General features: G+C 45.4%; 1 protein-coding gene across 1 annotated transcript in view; it reads right to left on the reverse strand.

Annotated features, from left to right (window-relative positions):
• The window catches only part of LOC146811731 (perforin-1-like), a 65,170-nt gene extending 45,374 nt beyond the window's left edge, over window positions 1-19,796 (reverse strand). The window contains exon 1 of the mRNA XM_085614530.1: window positions 19,692-19,796. The gene's annotated coding sequence lies outside the window, so the exon portion shown is untranslated. The remainder of the gene's footprint in view (window positions 1-19,691) is intronic.
• Window positions 19,797-21,231: the final 1,435 nt, after the last annotated feature.

The raw sequence follows: 21,231 nt of genomic DNA on the forward strand, positions 1-21,231 counted from the left end.
CTTGTGTGCACCATGGAGCTACTTCGTCTAAGGCCGTTGTTATCCATCTCTCGAGTTGACTATTGGCTACATTAACCTCATTCTCCAGTAAATATTATTCTTCATTAATGCTTGTAGCAGAGCGCTGGAGTTGAAATTATTCCATTTCATGTTGATAACTTTCTGTGCCATTTTCTTCATCCTCTGTCTATTAGATGGCAGAGTAAAAGGCACTAGGAAATGGTCTGACCAAGGGATAGGCCATGGTGTCTCTACCTCCATCTCACTCACATTCGAGAAGATAGCATCTAAGATGTGTCCCCCTTGGTGTGTTGGTGTTTCAACTTTGAGCTCTAGATTCAGAGTTCCTAAGTCCATACATAGAGATTGTGCTTCTCGGTTCTGTTTGTTGTCAAAGTGGATATTCATATCGCCTAGGATAAGAAACTTATTATGCCTAATAGCTGGATGAGCAACTTTCTCCTCCAAGCTTATCATGAAATTGGCTACTGGTCCTGGTGGACGGTATATTAAGAAGCCTGCTATAGTGTTGTCTTCCACCACTGACAGCGTAAATAAAAACACCTCAGAGCTATCTAAATTAGCCTCCTTGATGTTACATTTAACTGTAATTTTATGAATTATTGCTATTCCGCCTCTTATTTGACCCTCTCGGTCCTGTCTAACTATCGAGTAATCATCGGGAAGTGCATGTAGAACGTCTGGGGTAGAACTCTCATTCAGCCAAGTCTCAGTTAGGAACAGGGCGTCGAGAGATCTTTCCCTCAGTAGATCATGGATCTCATGTCTATGTTTAGTTAATGATCTACAGTTTAGTAGAGCCATTTGCAATTTGCCCCCAGTTTTTTCAGTGTTTGTATTATATATTATGTTCTTACAGCAATGCTCGCAGTTCGATAGCTTACGCTCTATATTGAACCTATGTTTACATGGCTCATCAATAGGCTGTGCTAGTTTTAATAGCTCTTCTGTTGTGTAGGTGATTCTCCTTTGGGACCTTGATCTAACAGGGGTTCTGGCCCCTGGGCCTGGTCGGGTGTGGACGGGCGCAGACGTGCTTGCCTTTGGCGCGCCTTCAGCGTGTCGGGGTGCGCGCGCTGCGCGCGTCCGCTGCGCGTCCACGACCGGGTTTTCATTTTAAATCGTCCCTCCACCAACAACTAGCCCGCCAACCTCCCCCAAAATGGCGGCCGTGTGGCGTCCGAACGGCAAAGTTGACATTTCTTCAGTTTCAGCACTCTGTGATAGCTAGCCTTGTTGTTGTGGAACAGGCAAGTGTTCCTAGATTTGGAGTGGCGGAGGATGTGGCTCGATTGAAAGATTGCCACTTTCCTGATTACATCCCTCCCACACCTTCAAAAGATTTTCCCACTAGGAGATGTAGAGTCTGTTGGCGAAGAGATAAGTGGAAGGAGTCTCGTTATTTCTGTCCCGGGTGTCCTTCTAACCCTGGGCTGTGTATGCCTGCTTGTTTTAGAGCGTACCACACGCTAAAGAAATTTTGGGAGCTTCCATGAGTGGTAAAGTGACCTGCCTGGTCTGTATTGTTTAAAAAAATTATTCTGTTTCAAGGTTGGCATTAGTGCAATGTATTTAGTTTCAGATTTTGTGTTGGAATATTTGTATCTATTTGCAATTTGTTTGTGTTTTTTTGTATATAAAATCCTAAATGTGATGGTGGTGTGTGTAGGTTGGTGCTTGGCTGGAGGTGTGCGTGGACTGGCGCTTGGCTGGCGGTGTGTGTGTTCTGGCGCTTGGCTGGCGGTGTGTGTGTTCTGGCGCTTGGCTGGCGGTGTGCATGGACTGGCGCTTGGCTGGTGGTGTGCATGGAGTGGCGCTTGGCTGGCGGTGTGCGTGGAGTGGCGCTTGGCTGGAAGTGGGCATGGACTGGTGCTTGGCTGGCGGTGTGTGTGGACTGACGCTCGGCTGGCGGTGTGTGAGTAGTTACTTGGTGCTGGTCACTACACACACTGCTAGCTGAGCGCCACTCCATGCAATCCATCAGTTTGTGAAGTTGCTGTGTCAGGAATGTGGGCGTGTGGAAGTGATGGGCCCTTGAATGGCGCTGTCTGCTGGTGTGAGTGTTGTAATGTGATGGACCCGCGGCTGGCGGCGTGAATGTTTTGTATGTGTCACGTGTATGAAAGGTGTATGAATGGCCTGTAAAGAGGTTGGTGCCTTGTCGTGGCTTTACAGCTCACGAGCTGTGAGTCAATGGTTCAGTTTCTCGTCCTTTCAATTATTAATAGTGCATTTCATTTTTGTGAAATCACTTGCTAATACAATTGTATATAGGGAACCATTAGTCACCCTCGTGCCAAATCCAACCAGTATGTGTGTGCTTTCGGATTAGATTGCTGTGCAGTAATATTTGTCTTTTTTGTCTTCCTGAAGCAGGGTGTACCTTGTCCCTTTTTGTGAATGTTGTGATGTGTTGGTTTTGTGCCTGGTGGTGTGAATGGTATTGTGTGTATCACGTATGAAAGGTGTGTGAATGGCCTGTAAAGTGGTTGGTGTCTTGCCATGGCTTTACAGCTCACGAGCTGCGAGTCATTGGTTCAGTTTTTTGTCCATTTAAATATTGACAGTGCATTTCATTTTTGTGAAATCTCTTGTTAATAAAATTTATTATACTGAACCATCACTCGCCCTCGTGCCAAATCCAACCAGGTGTATGTTCTATGTAAGAATAACCCACCAACTGAAGATATTGTCGTAAACCCATGGGAGTTCATGGTGATGTCTCTCTTGTGAATTCCAAAAAGTTATTTTATCCACAATGTCCTGAAAACCTCAAAATGTCTGTCACATTTTCCTTGCAATATTGTGCTGAAATTTTCACGCTGTAGAAACAAACGACTAATTATGTCAAAACGATCTGGTTTTGCATGGGGTCAACTGTCTTTTTGGCCCGTGCTTGGCGGCCATCTAGGGAAACCTACCAAACCCATACATTTCTGAAAAGTAGACACCGGGGGCTTCCAGGGAGGTATGGCTTGCATGGATCCCCCAAAGTTTCCTTACCCAGAATCCCCTGCAAACCTCAATTTTAGCTGAAAAAAATCACTTTTTCACACATTTTTGTGTGGGAAAGTTGTGGCATCACTGGGCTCACTCAAATTTCCCACCACCCAGTGTTCCCCCGGGTCTCCCGGTAAAAATGGTGCCTCACTTGTGTGGGAGGCCCAAGTACCCGCGACAGGCAAGGGCCCAAAATGTAGTGAGGCGATATCAAAATTGCCTATCTCAAAACTACCTGGTTTTGCAAGGGCGGTCATCTGGGTTTTTGGCCCGGTGCTCGGCGGCCATCTAGGGAAACCTACCAAACCCATACATTTATGAAAACTAGACACCTGGGGGCTTCCAGGGAGGTATGGCTTGCATGGATCCCCCAACGTTTCCTTACCCAGAATCCCCTGCAAACCTCAATTTTAGCTGAAAAAATCACTTTTTTTCACACATTTTTGTGTGGGAAAGTTGTGGCATCACCGGGCTCACTCAAATTTCCCACCACCCAGCGTTCCCCCGGGTCTCCCGGTAAAAATGGTGCCTCGCTTGTGTGGGAGGCCCAAGTACCCGCGACAGGCAAGGGCCCAAAACGTAGTGAGGCGACATCAAAATTGCCTATCTCAAAACCACCTGGTTTTGCAAGGGGGGTCACTTGGGTTTTTGGCCCGGTGCTCGGCGGCCATCTAGGGAAACCTACCAAACCCATACATTTCTGAAAAATAGACACCCGGGGGCTTCCAGGGAGGTATGGCTTGCATGGATCCCTCAACGTTTCCTTACCCAGAATCCCCTGCAAAGCTCAATTTTAGCTGAAAAAATCACTTTTTTCACATATTTTTGTGTGGGAAAGTTGTGGCATCACTGGGCTCACTCAAATTTCCCACCACCCAGCGTTCCCCCGGGTCTCCCGGTAAAAATGGTACCTCACTTGTGTGGGAGGCCCAAGTACACGCGACAGGCAAGGGACCAAAACGTAGTGAGGCGACATCAAAATTGCCTATCTCAAAACCACCTGGTTTTGCAAGGGGGGTCACCTGGGTTTTTGGCCCGGTGCTCGGCGGCCATCTATGGAAACCTACCAAACCCATACATTTCTGAAAAATAGACACCCGGGGGCTTCCAGGGAGGTATGGCTTGCATGGATCCCCCAACGTTTCCTTACCCAGAATCCCCTGCAAACCTCAATTTTAGCTGAAGAAATCACTTTTTTCACACATTTTTGTGTGGGAAAGTTGTGGCATCACCGGGCTCACTCAAATTTCCCACCACCCAGCGTTCCCCCGGGTCTCCCGGTAAAAATGGTGCCTCACTTGTGTGGGAGGCCCAAGTACCCGCGACAGGCAAGGGCCCAAAACATAGTGAGGCGCCATCAAAATTGCCTATCTCAAAACCACCTGGTTTTGCATGGGGGGTCACTTGGGTTTTTCGCCCGGTGCTCGGCGGCCATCTAGGGAAACCTACCAAACCCATACATTTCTGAAAAATAGACACCCGGGGGCTTCCAGGGAGGTATGGCTTGCATGGATCCCCCAACGTTTCCTTACCCAGAATCCCCTGCAAACCTCAATTTTAGCTGAAAAAAACACTTTTTTCACATATTTTTGTGTGGGAAAGTTGTGGCATCACTGGGCTCACTCAAATTTCCCACCACCCAGCGTTCCCCCGGGTCTCCCGGTAAAAATGGTACCTCACTTGTGTGGGAGGCCCAAGTACCCGCGACAGGCAAGGGACCAAAACGTAGTGAGGCGACATCAAAATTGTCTATCTCAAAACCACCTGGTTTTGCAAGGGGGGTCACCTGGGTTTTTGGCCCGGTGCTCGGCGGCCATCTATGGAAACCTACCAAACCCATACATTTCTGAAAACTAGACACCCGGGGGCTTCCAGGGAGGTATGTCTTGCATGGATCCCCCAACGTTTCCTTACCCAGAATCCCCTGCAAACCTCAATTGTAGCTGAAAAAATCACTTTTTTCACATATTTTTGTGTGGGAAAGTTGTGGCATCACTGGGCTCACTCAAATTTCCCACCACCCAGAGTTCCCCCGGGTCTCCCGGTAAAAATGGTACCTCACTTGTGTGGGAGGCCCAAGTACCCGCGACAGGCAAGGGACCAAAACGTAGTGAGGCGACATCAAAATTGCCTATCTCAAAACCACCTGGTTTTGCAAGGGGGGTCACCTGGGTTTTTGGCCCGGTGCTCGGCGGCCATCTATGGAAACCTACCAAACCTATACATTTCTGAAAACTAGACACCCGGGGGCTTCCAGGGAGGTATGGCTTCCATGGATCCCCCAACGTTTCCTTACCCAGAATCCCCTGCAAACCTCAATTTTAGCTGAAAAAATCACTTTTTTCACACATTTTTGTGTGGGAAAGTTGTGGCATCACTGGGCTCACTCAAATTTCCCACCACCCAGCATTCCCCCGGGTCCAGGGGAATCCAAAAACCCTGAGTACCTTTAGAATCCCCATGATGTTGGAAGAAAAGGACGCAAATTTGGCGTGGATACCTTTTGTGGTCAAAAAGTTACAGGGGCCTCATCGCGCACTACCCCAAATAGCCAAAAAAAGGCTTGGCACAGGAGGGGGAAAAGGCCTGGCAGCGAAGGGGTTAATTGCAGGTACTCTAAATAGTGAAAAGTGTTGTCTGTTTTGTAAATAAGCAGCAAGCGCCCCTAGATGTAATCTTATGGATCAGTATGTTAGATTACACCTTTGTAAGTGTAGAAAATAGCAAATGATGTCCTTGATTGAAGCATCCAGCGGTTCGATTTTATTGTTATTGCAGTAGATGACAAATCTTTTCCATTTTGCTGCGTAGCAAGCTCTAGTAGTAGGGTGTCTGGCTTCTCTAAATATGTTCATACAGTCTGGTGGAAGGTTAAGGTAACCAAACTCTAGGACTTCAGGAGCCAGATCGCTTAATTCAGTTGTCCTGGATCGGGGTGCCTTATCTCTCCATGGTTCTGCGCTAGCAACGTTGGGGAGAGACATTGTTTTTAGTGTGGAACTACTGAAAGTTCCAGGTGTGTTGTGAACCATGGTTGCCGTGCCCATGTGGGTGCTACCAGGATCATCTTGAGAGAATGTTGTCTGAGCTTGCGTACTACTAGGGGAATCAGTGGGAATGGCGGAAAGGCGTAGGCAAATCTGCCTGACCAGTTCATCCATATCGCATTGCCTTTGGACAACGGGTGTGGAAACCTGGCAGCGAAGGTTGGGCATTTTGCATTTGTGTGTTTGGTGAACAGATCTATATCTGGGTGACCCCACATTTGGAAAAAAGGTTGAAGAACTTGAGGACGAGGTTCCCATTTGTGTATCTGCTGTGTCTGTCGACTCCTGGAAGGATTTCTGCCAGAAGGTACATGTTTTGTGGACTGGCCCATCTCTAAATGCTTTGCGCAAGTTGGCACAGCTGCAAAGAATGTGTGCCTCCTTGTTTTTGTATGTAATACATGGCTGTCATATTGTCCATCCGGACTAGGACAGTCTTGTGGTGTAGATGCACTTGGAACGATTTTAATGCTAGAAATATTGCCAGAAATTCTAGGTGATTGATGGGGAGCACTTTTAGTTGAGTGGGTCACTTGCCTTGAATTGTGTGGCTTAGGAGATGGGCTCCCCAGCCGGTGAGTGATGCGTCTGCTGTTAGCACTATCTGTGGAACCGGCTCTGGGAACAGCCGCCCTTTGGAAAGGTTTTGTGTGTTCCACCACTGCAGTGAGCGATGTGTGCGGTTATCCACCAACACCAGATCTGTAAGTTGACCTTGAGCCTGGCTCCACTGACGTGCTAGACATTCTTGTAAGGGGCGCATCTGGAGTCTTGCGTGAGGTACGATGAAAATGCAAGAGGCCATCATTCCTGTGAGTTGCATGAATACTCTCGCTGGGAGGAAATGCTGTGGCTGAAATTTGATGATGAGGGTTTGTATACTGGCTGTCCTGGCTGGATTGAGAAATGCCAGAGCTTTGGAGGTGTCTAATGTGGCCCCTAGATACTGATGTATATGGGAGGGCTGAAGATGTGACTTGGTGTAGTTTACTGTGAATCCCAAGTTGTGTAGTAGCTGGATGGTTTGATGAGTGTGATGAACACACTGGTTGGTTGACTTGACTTTTATCAGCCAGTCGTCGAGGTTAACCTTGGGCGTAGTTTGCGTAGTAGCGCTACGCGTAGCTACGTGAAGTGCACTTCGCACTACGCATGCTACGCATAGCTATGCGAACTACGTAGTGCGGTAGGGAAATGCTGTTTGCTCTGATTGCACAGGGCCGGATGCTTGTCCGCACTGTACAATCATTGCAAATGGCATCTTGCACACTGCAAGCGGTCGTTTTCTGCCGCTCGAGTAGATTTGTACTCGAGCAGCAGCTTTCTCAACGCGGACTGGTAGTTTCTCATCGCGAGCGGACGCGAGCATACGTGGCCACTCGCAATGAGAAACCTGACCTCCCCGCGTTGAGAATCTCGCCGGGAGGTTTATTTTCCACGCTCGCGATCAGCAACTTGATGTTGCTGATCGCGAACGAGGAAAAAGTCTCTCCGGGATGTTGATTTTGCTCGATCGCTTTCGCCAACTTGACATTGAGGACTGCGAGCAAAGAAAAAATCCCCGCTACGCTACGCATTTTTGCACAGTGCCACGTGCAATTTGAGTAGTAGCGCAAACTACACACGCTCCGCGAGTGTAGCGTAGTACTACGCCCAGGGTTAGTCGAGGTATGGAAAGACATGGATTTGTTGTCTTCTCAGGTGTGCTGCTACTACTGCAAGGCACTTTATGAACACCCTGGGTGCGGTGGTCACCCCAAATGAAGGACTTTGAACTGATAGTGTTGTCCGTCCTTCATGAATCTTAGGTATTTCCTGTGAGCAGGGTGTATGGGAATGTGGAAATAGGCATCTTTGAAATCTAGTGTGGCAAGAAAGTTGCCTTGTTGAAGTAGTGGGAGGACCTGTTGAAGAGTGATCATGTGAAAATGATCTTACTGTATGTAGAGATTTAGAGGTCTGAGGTAGAGTATTGGCCTTAGGGTGCCGTCCTTTTTGGGGATTAGGAAATACAGCGAGTAAACCCCTGTTCCTTGATGCTGTAAGGGAACTAGTTCTATTGCCAGCTTTTGGAGCAGTGAGAGAACTTCCTGTTTTAAGAGTGTGAGATGTTCCCTGGACATTGAACGCTGTTTGGGTGGTATGGTGGGTGGGGTTGCTGTAAGTTCCAGGCAGTAACCATACTGGATAATTTGTCTTACCCACTTGCCTGTGGAGATGGAAGTCCAGACAGGTAGGCACTGTGATAGTCTCCCTCTGACCGTGGTGGAATGGTCTGTAGGGAGTAGAGGGAAGTCACTGCTTATTAGTGGGGGAGATACGAGTGTTGTTGTTACCTCGGCCTCTCCCTTTGTTGGTATTTCCCCTGTATCCGCATGTAAAATATCCCCTGTTGGGGGATGTTTGTGTGGTGTCCTTGTAGGAAGAAGAGGCAGTGCCTGCCCGATGTTTTTGGATGCTCCCCTATAGAAGGAGCGACAAAAGGAACCACGTGTGGATGGAGACTGTAATGCCCCCATGGATTTAGCAGTCTCCGTGTCCTTTTTCATTTTTTCTAGAGTGGTATCTACAGCCGGTCCATAAAGTTGTTCTTGATTGAACGGCTGATTGAGGATAGTTGTTTGTACCTCGTGTTTGAAGCCAGAGATGCAAAACCAGGCATGTCGTCTGTGTAACACGCTAGTGTTAATAGACCTAGAGGCGTTGTCAGCTGCATCAAGGGCACACTTGATTGATGCATTAGATATTAATTTGCCCTCTTGAATTAAATCATTGGCCTTGGTCTTCTGTTGATCAGGTACATTTTGCAATACGGTTTCCAGTTGGTCATAGTGAGCCCTATCATACCTAGCAAGTAATGCCTGTGTGTTGGCTATCTGCCAGTGATTAGCTGCTTGGGCAGCAACTCTCTTGCCTGAAGCATCGAACAATTTAGACTCTTTATCCGGAGGTGATGCATCACCGGAGGTCTGAGAGTTAGCACGTTTCCTAGCATTAGTCACCACTAGTGAATCTAAAGGAAGTTGACCCTTGATGTAGGTGGGATCATTGGGAGCGGGTTTATATTTTTTGTCAATCCTGGGATTGATAATACTAGGCCTAACAGGGTCCTTGAATATGTCGGGGGCATGTTTAATGACACCTTTTAACATTGGCAGGGTTTGTACAGTGTTTTGTGACTGTTCAAAGGTGTCTAGTAGAAAGTCCTTGTCTGCGGGATCAGAATGCATCTGAACACCATGGTACACAGCAGCTATATTTACAAGTTGGCCAAAGCCAATATTGTCATCTGGGGGAGGTGGCTTTGTTGGATATGCGTGGGGATCAGGGAGGTCTGGAGGATCTACTGGATCATCATAATCATCCCAATTGTTCTATGGTACATCTGTGTCCTCATCAGGGTCAGTGAAAGGGTCATTGTTGCCTCCCCCATCCCCTATATCATCCTCAATCTGTGGTAGTGGTGAGTTTGGTGGAAGTATAGGAGAATGTGGAGGAGAGACAGGCTTAGGAGGAAGAACAGGAGAAGAGGGTCGTATAGGTGAAGTGGCACAGTCTTTTCTCTTCACAGGCACTACAGGAATGCCTGGGGTGTCCAATTTCCTCTTCTTGTGTGGAACAGTAGCCACATGTCCTGTTTTGGGGTCTATGTGGAGAGTTATTTGTTTCAGATCGATGAAATCCGGTCGAAAAAGTTCTTCCTCTTCGGTAACCGCTTTCGGCGCTGATTTCTTTGGGTCCGAGCGAGGTTTGGATTTCTGCTCCAGGGCCTTCGGAGGTGGTTTGGGGTCCTTCGGGTTGGATGTGGAGGCGGAATTTTTTTTCGGTTCCGAATGCTTTGGTTTCAGATCCGATGCCTTTTCTTTTGGCGCCGAGGTATTCGGTGCCGACGTCTTTTTGGGAGTAGGCTGCATGCCCGGCTTCGGTGCCTATGGTGCCTGCAGAACACTGACATGCGGCTTGCTCGGTCCCGAGCTGCCGGAAGGCTTGTCCCTTAACTTCGGAATCGGGCCCGGGGGCGGGGCTTCTGAAGCTTGTTTTCAGTCGCGACTGGGGCCAGCAGGCGAAGTCTTGACCAGGGCCTTCTTTTTTTCGGGTGGGGTAGGGGTAGGAGCAATTGTACTTACTCGTTGACCAGGAGTGATGTGATCGTCTGAGTTTGAGTCTAAGTCGTCTGCTTCGGATATGATTTCCAGGTCCTCATAATCTTCCTCCGGGACATCGGGCCTTCATCGAAGATGTCCGCTGGTACCAGAGCTGCTTGCTGGGCCATGATGTGTCGTCAGGCCCGGCGATCACGGATGGTCTTTTTGGATCGAAAAGAGGCGCCAGGCCTGGCAATTATTCTTGGCGTGCCCGGGCGAGAGACACAGGTTGCAGACCTTGTGGTGGTCACTGTGTGGGAATTTAGCTCCACACTGGGGGCATTTTTTAAATGGAGTCCTTTCCATGAGCCGTAGGCCCGAACGGCATCGATAGGCCCAGCGGCCTGTGTGGACGACCGGAATCAAGTAGTTGAGGTGCGTGTCGAAGATCACGTGATCAAAAACAATACCGTCGAGTTTAAGATAGTTTGCGCATCGAAAAGGTTTGAAGAATATGGTGCCGAACCGGAGGGCAGAAGTTACATCCTAACACGATGGCGGAAAAAAACAATCGGAGGATGGAGTCGATACCCATGCGCACTATTGCCCAAGGGAAGAGTCACCTACCTCGTGACTACAAAAGACTCTTCCAAGACAACAACAAGGTGCAAGCATCCAAGCCCAACACCAGATGGCGATCTATGCACACTGTACGATCTGCAGCTCATCTGCCTCGAATGCTGACTTTTTCGGGACACAGTTGAAGGGATCCACAGATGTTGACATAAAGAGAGGCCACAGAATCTAACAAGAGTAAAAGAAGTCGCTTCTGGGGAAGAACGTTGTAGGGTTGCCTGGGATCACGTAGGAGGGGTGATGATTCTGGGGGCATAACAATACTTGTGGGGAGTGCCTAACAGGCCATACCACTTTCTTGTATTTGATGGGTGAATTAGGACACAGGCACAGTGTCTGATAGTACTTGCAGTTTGTGGTCGCGGCTGGGACTCAATGGGAGTGTCGCATTGAAGGTCACATTGGTGTGTGGGGCTACTGGAGAAAAAAAGTGGCAGGTTGGAGAATTCAACTGGTGTGGGCCTCTGGGGCCACTAAAATGAGACAACTGGGTCTGGCTGCTCCATACCAAAGGAACTTAGAGAGGGCTGTTTGGGCTGGAGGCACATGGGGTTAAACAAATTCATGTGATTAAAAATTGTGTATTTCACCACACAAGCAGGGGATGTCTATCACATTGAGGGGCTACACGAGGATTATGGAGAGGTGGCATTCAGGGCTCAACGGAAGGAGGGGTATTCCAAGGTGAATTAAGAGTTAATCATTTATTTCGGGGGCAACACCTGCGGATATTTTGAGGCATATTGATATTGGAGGTTGGTGGAAAACAATTTTGAGTGAAAGCATTAATGGGGACAGTTGGTGTTGGCAGGAAGTAAAGAGAATTGTAATGGATTTTCACTAGAAAGTAAAGAGAGAGAGGAGGTGTCCTGTCCGGCTGTGGAGCTGAGGCATGGAGAGGAGCAATTAGTGGCAGATGTCTGGGAGCTCTTAGAGTGGACAGTTGATATTGTTCACAGCATCCTGTGGTACTTGGATAAGGCCATGCAAACACAGCAGCTAGAGACACTTGAAGGGGCAATGGGCAGGGTGTGACAAAGGGAGAGGCACATTGGAAGGCATTTAGTAGTGTTAATTGGTGGTGGGAAGTTTGCAGGTGTGGTTGTTGTCAATTTAAGACAATTGTGGCTGGTAGTGCAGGTAAGTTTGAGATGTGCATGTTTACAGAAGTTGGCTACTTGTTATTAATTTCTTTTTGTGTTTCGATTGATTTGGGTTACATTTTTTCCACCCTGTTTTGCCTGTGGTGATGCCTATGAAAATATAAACATAAAATATTGGCATATTAAGGGTACTTTTGGGACAAAGAAAGGGAAGATCAGTGGGCACTGAGAGGCGCCACTGGGTGATATCCCATTGTTGCTGGCAATCCTGAACATGTAAAAGAATGAGTGCTGGTTCACAATGCTCTGCTCAGCGGCCGGCACTATAAAATGTTAGCACGCTGAATACCTTGGCTTCACAGCCTTAAATCCACCCCGTGGCTTCATTAATCAGGCCCAGACACCTCCTTTCCCTATATCTCAATCTTACCGGATCCTGCTCCCTTCCCTTGTGGTGGTTTTAAAGTTTTTCTCTTCCTCAATTTTTCCCCTTTGCGAGTTTTTCTCTTTCTTGCCCTTGGGAAATGTCTGAAGAGAAAAAATAAGCGCTGGTCCCACAAATGAATGCCGGTGACCCCCACCGTCAACCGCCGGCTCAAATTAAGCACTGGACTATAAGGTTCCACAGTGTGGAAATGTACTTGGTACAGCTCCTGGGGCACATTGAGATGCCAATTGGAGCCGGTATTCTAAGGGAGTAGTGCTTTGGGAGGTCACAGGCAGGAAGTGGGGGCAGTCTGGAAGCACTTAGCAGTAGTAATAGGAAAGAAGGTGTACGTCATGCAAAGCTGGTCATTAGTGGTATGGAGCATCTGAGGCAGATAGGGAAGGGGCTCCTAGAGACAGTTGGAGATTGGGGATTTGAGAGGAGCCATTGGGGACACTGATACAAAGCACAACTTAGGGTCCCAAGAGGGGAAATCAGGATTGAAGGCTCAGTACCCGATGGTTGCTGTATGGGGTATCAGAACATTGATCATGGATAACAATAGAGTGTGCAATATGAGAGGAAAGTGAACATGGGGTAACCAGGAGAACTTACAGTGGTATATTGGCCATGTGGGGGTATTACTAGAGAGGAAGCCATGGAGAGATGGCATCTGTGGTGCAAAGGGAAGGGGTTCAATGGAGGCAATCAATGGTAGAGCTACAGAGATATACCCTAAGGTACAGAAATAGAAGAGTCAATCAGCAATGGCCATTTGGGGCAGGAGTATGTGACATAGAGGGAGATGTGATGGGGCAGTTGCTGATGAGATATGGAGAGAGTATACCTGTTGCACTCAATGAAGTAATACTTGGAAGTAGTTAGGGGAATTTTTAGGGCGGAGTACCTAAGTGGAGTGTCTGCGGCATAGAAAGTAATAGCCTAGGGAACTTTGACTTGCATTGGGGAAAAGCGCACATAATCTCAGGGGCACTGAGAGATGCAAGAGGGGAACAAAGAGGTTTTGTGTAAATTGAGGAAGCTAGAGCTAATTGAAAGGGCAATTGGGGGCTGGGTTAATTGGGGTTGAGCCACACAAGAAGAGTGGCACCCTGGGTCAATCAGACGTTTAAGATAGGGGTTATCAATGGTGAGAGAGCAGAGGCACATAGGTCTCATAAGAGAATGAGTAGGGGTGAGGTCAGAGAGAGAGAAAGAAAGAGAGACAGAGAGCATAACATTTGGGGTTACCTAAAGGGATGGATTAAGAGGCATGGGGCACGGAGGTGTATAGAATGGGCATAGAAGTTGGGCATTTCTTGGGGTCGCTGTTGTGATTGAATGGAGATGGAATATAGAGTTAGCACCACACTGGTGAATCTGGAATACTTAAAAGTTTAGACGGGGAACATTTGAGGTGCAATGGGAGAGAGTGCCTGAGGCAAATGGTTGTTGGGTACACAGAATCTGGGTTTTATTGTGGATGGGGCAGAAAATAGTGGGTACAGCAAGACACTGGGGGCGGGAGAGTCCACAGAGAGTGTGTCAGTGAGACTGCATTATGTGGTACAGCAGTGTAAATATGGGAGTGCAGTTAGGGCCAGAACTGGTCTCTTTCTTGAGAATACTGTGTCCTCACTTACTCCAAGAGGCCTTGGGGTCCCTTAACAGTATTTTTACATTGGCATGTTAGCAAGAGATCTTAAAGATATTTGTAAGGGTTTCAGTGCACCTTTGAGGTGATGGGTTTTTGGGTGAGGTGTTTAAAACAAATTTATTTGGCAGAATCTCTTCTGCCAACACTGAGCTTGTAGTACCATTTCAATTGATCACAGGGTTATCGAGATAACTTGGGTAAGGGCCATTCCATTCATTGATTGGCAATAGTACTCAGAACCGTAGTGCATCAAGCCCACCAGGAAGACAGAAGACCATTATGGATCCTGCCTTCATGAGATTTCCATTGTCCGTAAAAGATTTGTAGGTATCTCATGGGCCAAGGTTCAAGGAAGAAAATGCCCCTAGCAAACTGTTTGAACTTTGAAATACAGTGGTAATCAGGATTCAGTAGGCTCCAGTGTTACTCCACCTGCTGCACCAATGAAAGCTTCTTTCCTGGTCCACAAGACAATTGTCTAGCAACATAAATTCTAGAAAACATTTTCAACTCATACTTTGGGCCTGAAAGTTGCAGACAGCTGTCCAATCTGTGATATGTTAGGGAGGACCAGGGGGGTAAAATCCTATGCTCTTGTATTTATGGGTGCTGGAGGCAGTATGGGAGTAGGGGGTGTATGAAATCTGTGTAATTTGTATCTGTGTAGTTATGTGAAATTTCAGAAAAATTACGCAAAACTAGAATTTAGCTCTGTATTTTAGTGGTTATGCCTACTCATTTCCATTTGGGTTGCAAGGGCAAAAAGCATAAAACATCCCAAGCTCAAAGAACAACAACCACTCACATTCTGTCGTTCATGTTGTTTCTGTGTGCTTTTGGTAAATGTTTTCGACGAACGACGCATATTTATGCAACGTGGTGCAACAGTGTTTTTCAGGAATTTCTTGAAACAAGAGCAACATGAAATATTGAGAGATTATGCCTGTGAATTGTAAATTTTGCCAGGGCCTTTGTAGGAGGAATGTAGAGCTGCATATTCTCTTAGAATGCAATTTTACATTGCTGTCTACCAGCTGTCATTCTCATGCAATCTTTGATTTCAACCGAAGATAGAACACCGCTAATATTGCTACATCTGCAGCAATCATTCATAAAGGATACAAAATGTTAATTAACAGTCCGCCAAACTAGATCTAAATTCCCAGTACTTACTGCTTGAATATGATGTGCTGTCACTGTTAGGTGCACACTAACTGCATGGCATCTTCAAACACCTATGCTTGCATGAAAATAAAAGTCATGAAATACTACTAGATGGTTGTAGTCCGAACTATTGAGTAGGAAATATTATTATACCTACATCACTTCAGTGAGGCCGTCAGTAAAAGTGAAAGTAAGACGAGCAGATGGGCTCTTTTTGCTTTCAAAGAATCAGTGCTCGGAGGTATGTCAGCCCAGAGCACTAATTCTCTTGGGAGGGGTTTTGTTGGATACAGGAGAATTTCCCCTTTCCAATGGTACCTCTGCCAAGTGGATCCCTGCTTGGGGGTTGCCACAGAAGAGCGATCTCTGCCCACTAGCCACCAAGAATAGGGGAGCGGCCCCTTAGGCAAAGGCTTGTGCTCCCACGTGGCAATTTTTATATTTCAGTCTTTTTGCATCCCTGGTGGTGGCAGATGGGGGCAATTGACCCCGAGGTGGGGGCAGATTTGGGCTATTACCCCCGATCTGCCCCTGGGGAGGAGCAGAAAGCCCACTAGACACCAGGGACTTTTTAAAATAAAAATATAGGGGTAGGGCTGCCCACCATGGCCATGCTCCTACCGCACGTAAATGGGGCAACAATCTTTCTGTCCTGCTGGGAAGGGGTATGGGAGTATTTACCCCCAATCTGCCCTCAAGGGGCTGAAAACACAGGGGACACCAAGGAAATATATATTTTTTAAAAATATAGGGGTGTGGTCTGTCCCAGCATGGATGTGGCCATGCCTCTAACCCAAGTAAATGGGGCAGCAGTCTTTCTACCTCCTCCAGGAGGCAGATGGGGTAATTACCAGAAAGCCCACTAGACACAAGGGAACATTTCTATGGACATGAATGGAACACACCGAGGTCAATGGAACTCCCCTTGCAAGGGTTCACATTGACCATGGTTTGATCTGTTCCTGTCATGGTCATTAGATGCTGGGTGGTAGAATTTTTGTGGATTTCTGTGGCTTCTGGAAGTTTTCATCACAGAAATGTAAAGAAAGTGCGTGGTTTTAGGCAAACCTTAAGATTTTCAGGGTCTTGTGGGTAAGAGAATCTCATGGATCCCACGCAAGGCACACCACCTTGGACTCCCCTAGTTGTCTAGTTTTAAAAAATGTGCAGGTTTGCTTGGTTTCTTTAGGTGCCATTGAGCTATGGTCAAAAATCCACAGCCAACAATCTTGGCAGAAAAGGGTAAGTTTTCAGTGGAAAAATGTGATGTATCCATGTTGCGCTTTGGGCCATTTCCACAGAAATGAGGTACCATCTTTATAAAGTTGACTTAGGGGAATGCAGGATGGAAGGAAATGTGTTACTCCCTCTGGATTTCAGAACTTTTCATCACAGAAATATTAGGAAAATGTCTTTTTTTAGTCAAAGTTAGAGGTTTGCAAGGGACTCTAGGTAAAATAACATGGTGAGAGCCACACAAGTCACCCTTCCTGGATACCCCCATGTATTTAGTTTAAAAAAATGGGCAGGCTTACTAGGTTTCCCTGGGTGCGGGCTGAGCTAGGGCCCAAAATCCACAGCCACCAACATTGGAAGAAAAGGGTCCTTTTTCAGTGGAGAAATGTGATATATCCATATTGCGTTTTGGGCCATTTCCTGCTGCGGGCACTAGGCCTCTCACACAAGTGAGGTACCACTTTTATCAGAAGACTTAAGGGAATTCTGGTTGGAAATAAGTTTGTGGCTCTCTGCAGATTCCAGAACTTTCCATCTCAGAAATGTGAGGAAAATATTTTTTTAGCCAATGTTTGAGGTTTGCAAGGGATTCTGGGTAACACAATTTCATACGAGCCACACAAGTCACCCTACCTTGGATTCTCCCAGGTTTCTAGTTTATAAAAATATTCAGGTTCGCTTGGTTCCCCCATGTGCCACCTGAGTTAACCCCAAAATTCACAGTTACCCACTTTGCAAAAAACAGGTCAGTTTTGAGTGGAAAAATGTGAAGTATCCATGTTGCGTTTTGGGCCTTTTCCTGTCACAGGCACTATGCCTACCCATACGAGTGAGGTACCATTTTTATCGGAAGACTTAGGGAAATGCTGGGTTGAAGGAAATGTGTGGTTTCCCACATATTCTAGAACTTTCTGTCACAGAAATTTGTTTTTTTAGTCAAAGTTTGATGTTTGCAAGAGATTATGGGTAAACCAACCTGGTAACAGCCACAATAGTCACCCTATCCTGAATTGCCTTAGGTGTTTAGTTTTCAAAAATGTACAGTTTTGCTAGGTTTTCCTAGGTTCTGGCTGGGCCAAAAATCCACAGCTACCCTCTTTACAAATAAATGGTAATATTTCAGAGGAAAAAGGTTATTTATTTATGTTGCGCAGTTTGGCCCGTTTCTTGATGCTGGCATTAGGTCTACCAACAAAAATGAGGCACCATTTTTATCTAAAGACATGTGGAAGCATAGAGTATTAGAATGTATCTCTAAATCATATGCTCGTACGGGTACCCACAAATTTAGAAATGGACAAACTCCATATCTTGTACCCATTTCGAATTACATAGGTTTCCTTGATTCCCAATTTTCACTGTACATATTTCACCATATGAATTGGTCTATACTCTATACACAATGAAAAAGCATTACATGGTTCCGCTCAGTTGTTGGCTCTGGGTACTTCAGGTCCTTGGAGAACTTAAAAATCCTATATATCCCTGCAACCAAGAGGGTCCAGCAAATGTAATTGTACATTGCTTTTGTAAATCAGTCATTGTGACAAGAAGTTACAGATGAAAACATTGTCACTAATGACTTTTTACCGTACTCCTTTTCAATATTTCTTTATTTCAATAGGTAGTTTATTTGGGAAAGCCTTGAGGGATCTATACTTATGACCCCTTGCTGAATTTGTTTACTTTTCAGAAATATGTAGCTTTCCTGGCTCACGCATGGGTGTCACACTGGTTTCCACCACAAACTGGAAGTGTGGTGGAAAGCACAAAAAAATAGGAAAAATTGACTATTGCTTGGAAAAATGCTAAAACTGTGGTAAAAAACTTAGGTTTTTTGATTCCGCCGGGAAGATGGTGACTTTAGCCCAGCAAACTGTTGATGCCATTATTAGGAAAGAAATAGATACTTTTATCCAGAGCACTTTTTTACAATTTTCTCAAAAATGCTCAAAACCTACCTATATTTTGGCTATTATCTCAGTTTCCTCCAGGGGAATACACAAACCTTGGGTACCTTTAGAATCTCCAGGTTGCAGGAAAAAATGACACACGTTTGGCATGGATACCTTATGTGGACAAAACGTTATGGAGGCCTAAACTTAACTACACCCAAACAGCCAAAAAGTGCTCAGCACTAAGGGGGGAAGCCCAACAGTCAATAGGTTAATATCATAGCCAAAATATTGAAGACAAAATATCAAAAAGTGAGTGGATATAAAGAAGTACATATTCACTATTCTTAACTCCAAATCCATGTACCTTGCTACACATATATCATTAAGGTACATGTAGGTGGAGTTGGGTATAAAAAATCCATACATACTTACCTGTTGATATTTTTTACCTCTATATTTTGTCTATAATATTAAGGTATAACAATATCCTTACTTGATATTCAACACCCTACTAGACCAAGGGGCAAGTGTACCACAGGCATTATAGAGTTTGAATGGGAAATCTTTGTTAGTCTGACCTTTATCTATATCATCGGAAGTGATTGCTACTCACCCGTAATTCCTCCACCCTGGAGCCCCCACAAAGGTGGAATAAGCTCCTCTCATTGATACTTGGAGGCTATCAGTGCAGCTTCTGGCACTTCTTTTGAGGAAGTAGGAGAAAAGGAAGGTCTCGACAGCACCCAGTGTTTGGACAAGGGTTATGCTTGACATCATTGTGCACCACTAGAAAGAGGGACAGTGACTTGGAATAAAATATAATATTACCAGTGTGCTGCCAGACCCTGAATGCTGCCATCACCTTCAAAGGGAGAACATACTTAGTTGCTCAACGTAGCAGTGGTTTACCCACAAGAATTCTTTTTTAAACATTTTCTTCAGAAACATTGCAGAGGAGAAACTTTACCTTTCACCTCTGGGCAACATTTTCCATCACTGGCTTATTTCTGTGTCACTTCTACCATTTCATTCTACTCTTGTAATGCACAATTCCCCAAATTACTCCAATACGCCACATTGAATAGTTTTGAGTATGTTTGGGTAAAATCTGTCATGGGAGCATGGGAACAACATAAATAAAAAAAATGTGAGTGGCTATTGTTCACAACAACTGTGTTTTATGAGCTTCTTTTAGTGAGAAATGCATCCTCAAATCCAAAATGGACGCAATCACGTATTTCATGCTAAAATATAGTGAAAAATGCCTAATTTTCATTTTTGCTTAATTTCACATTAATTTCACATTTCACATATTTCTGATTTTTTTTCATAATTATGCAAAAGGAACTTACATGAGCTTCACACACCCTTTGTTTTACCTTATAGCAGCTTAAATAACCACCACCATTAATCTTACCGTTCTTGTGTCTCTCTCGCTGGTGCTTCTCTCCGTTTGTCTTGGACTCTCCAGATCTTCAAGCCAAGCTGTGGTCTGCTCTTTGTGAGGTGCTGTGAGTGAACTAAGCAGCTGTTGATGACCATTCGTCATAAGCCTGAAAATCAAGTGTCACGTGTCGGGTGTATTTCGTCCTAAAAGTACTTCCTCGAATAGAACCCAACACATCAACCACTCATTAATAGTGAGCAGATAAGGCCATCGGACTCACATTTCCTTATCTGCTGCTACACCCTGCCCTCAGCTGACGTCTCTCTTAAAATGTATGTAGACATTTTGAGAGCACCTACACCGAAGTACAAATAACAGTTGTTCTATTACTTGGGTTATAGTTGAGCCACATTTACACATGAGCGCAAATAAATTGCGAAAAGGGTGCACCTATTTGCACAATTACTACCTATGATGAGCTGTTTTACTTGAGTAATTACCGAATGATAGAACCTAGTTGAAGTGTCAGCACAAACGCAGGAGTAGATGCTCTCGGTAAACATCTTCTATGAGACGCAAGTACTAATACGGACTCAAAGAGAATTTCCTTCTAATATTTATCATCACTTGCGCCTCAGTTTATGGTCTTTCATACTGCGCTACAAATATTTTACGATTTCTTTCTGTCTTTTGTTAGGTCCACTATATTTCTTCATGTGCTCCAAATGTTGTCTAATGTGATCACATTCGAGGAGCAACACATAATTAAAACTGCCATGTTTAATTGCGGTCTACCCTAATTTTGAAAGTCACCCACAGTAGACCTTAAGCGGGCAGGGACCATAGCAATATTCCCGATTCACAAAGGTAAAGTTAGACCAAAAATCTAACTTAGACCAAAAGTCTAACTTTACTACTTTTAGGTATTCACAAAGGTAAGTTACTACTAGTAACTTTACTACTAGTAAAATTATTAGTGGTAAAATTACTAGTGGTAACTTACCTTTGTGAATACCAAAAAGTAGTAAAGTTAGACTTTTGGTCTAAGACCTTTGATCTAACTTTACCTATGTGAATAAGGCCCTAAGTTCACTACATTTTGGCTTTCACAAAGGTAAGTTACTACTAGTCACTTTCCTATTAGTAATTGTACTAGTAGTAAAAGTATTACGAGTAACTTTACTACTAGTATGTTTACTAGCAGTAAGGTTACTAGTAGTAATGTAACTTTGTGAATACCGAAAAGTAGTAAAGTTAGACTTGTGGTCTAAGTTAAACTTTTGATCTGACTTTATCTTTGTGTATCGGGCCCAGTATCTGTTTCAAGTGTTTGGTAAATTCAACATTGGAAGGATTATGATGAAATGGATGGCATTGTTATATGCAGGGTACACACAGGCAGAGCTATCTCTGCCTCATATACGATAAATAGAGGTGGCACAGCTGCCTGATGCACTCTATTGTTTGCCCTGGCAATGGAGCCCTTTGCTGTCAGGTTGACGGTAGAAGGGATGTATTGGGGGATCCTGCTGAAGTGGTTAGGTGGTAACACTCAGTGTTATCCTTTGCG

The sequence above is a fragment of the Triturus cristatus genome, chromosome 7 (genome assembly GCF_964204655.1).
Source record: "Triturus cristatus chromosome 7, aTriCri1.1, whole genome shotgun sequence".
Classification (NCBI taxonomy): Eukaryota; Metazoa; Chordata; class Amphibia; order Caudata; family Salamandridae; genus Triturus; species Triturus cristatus.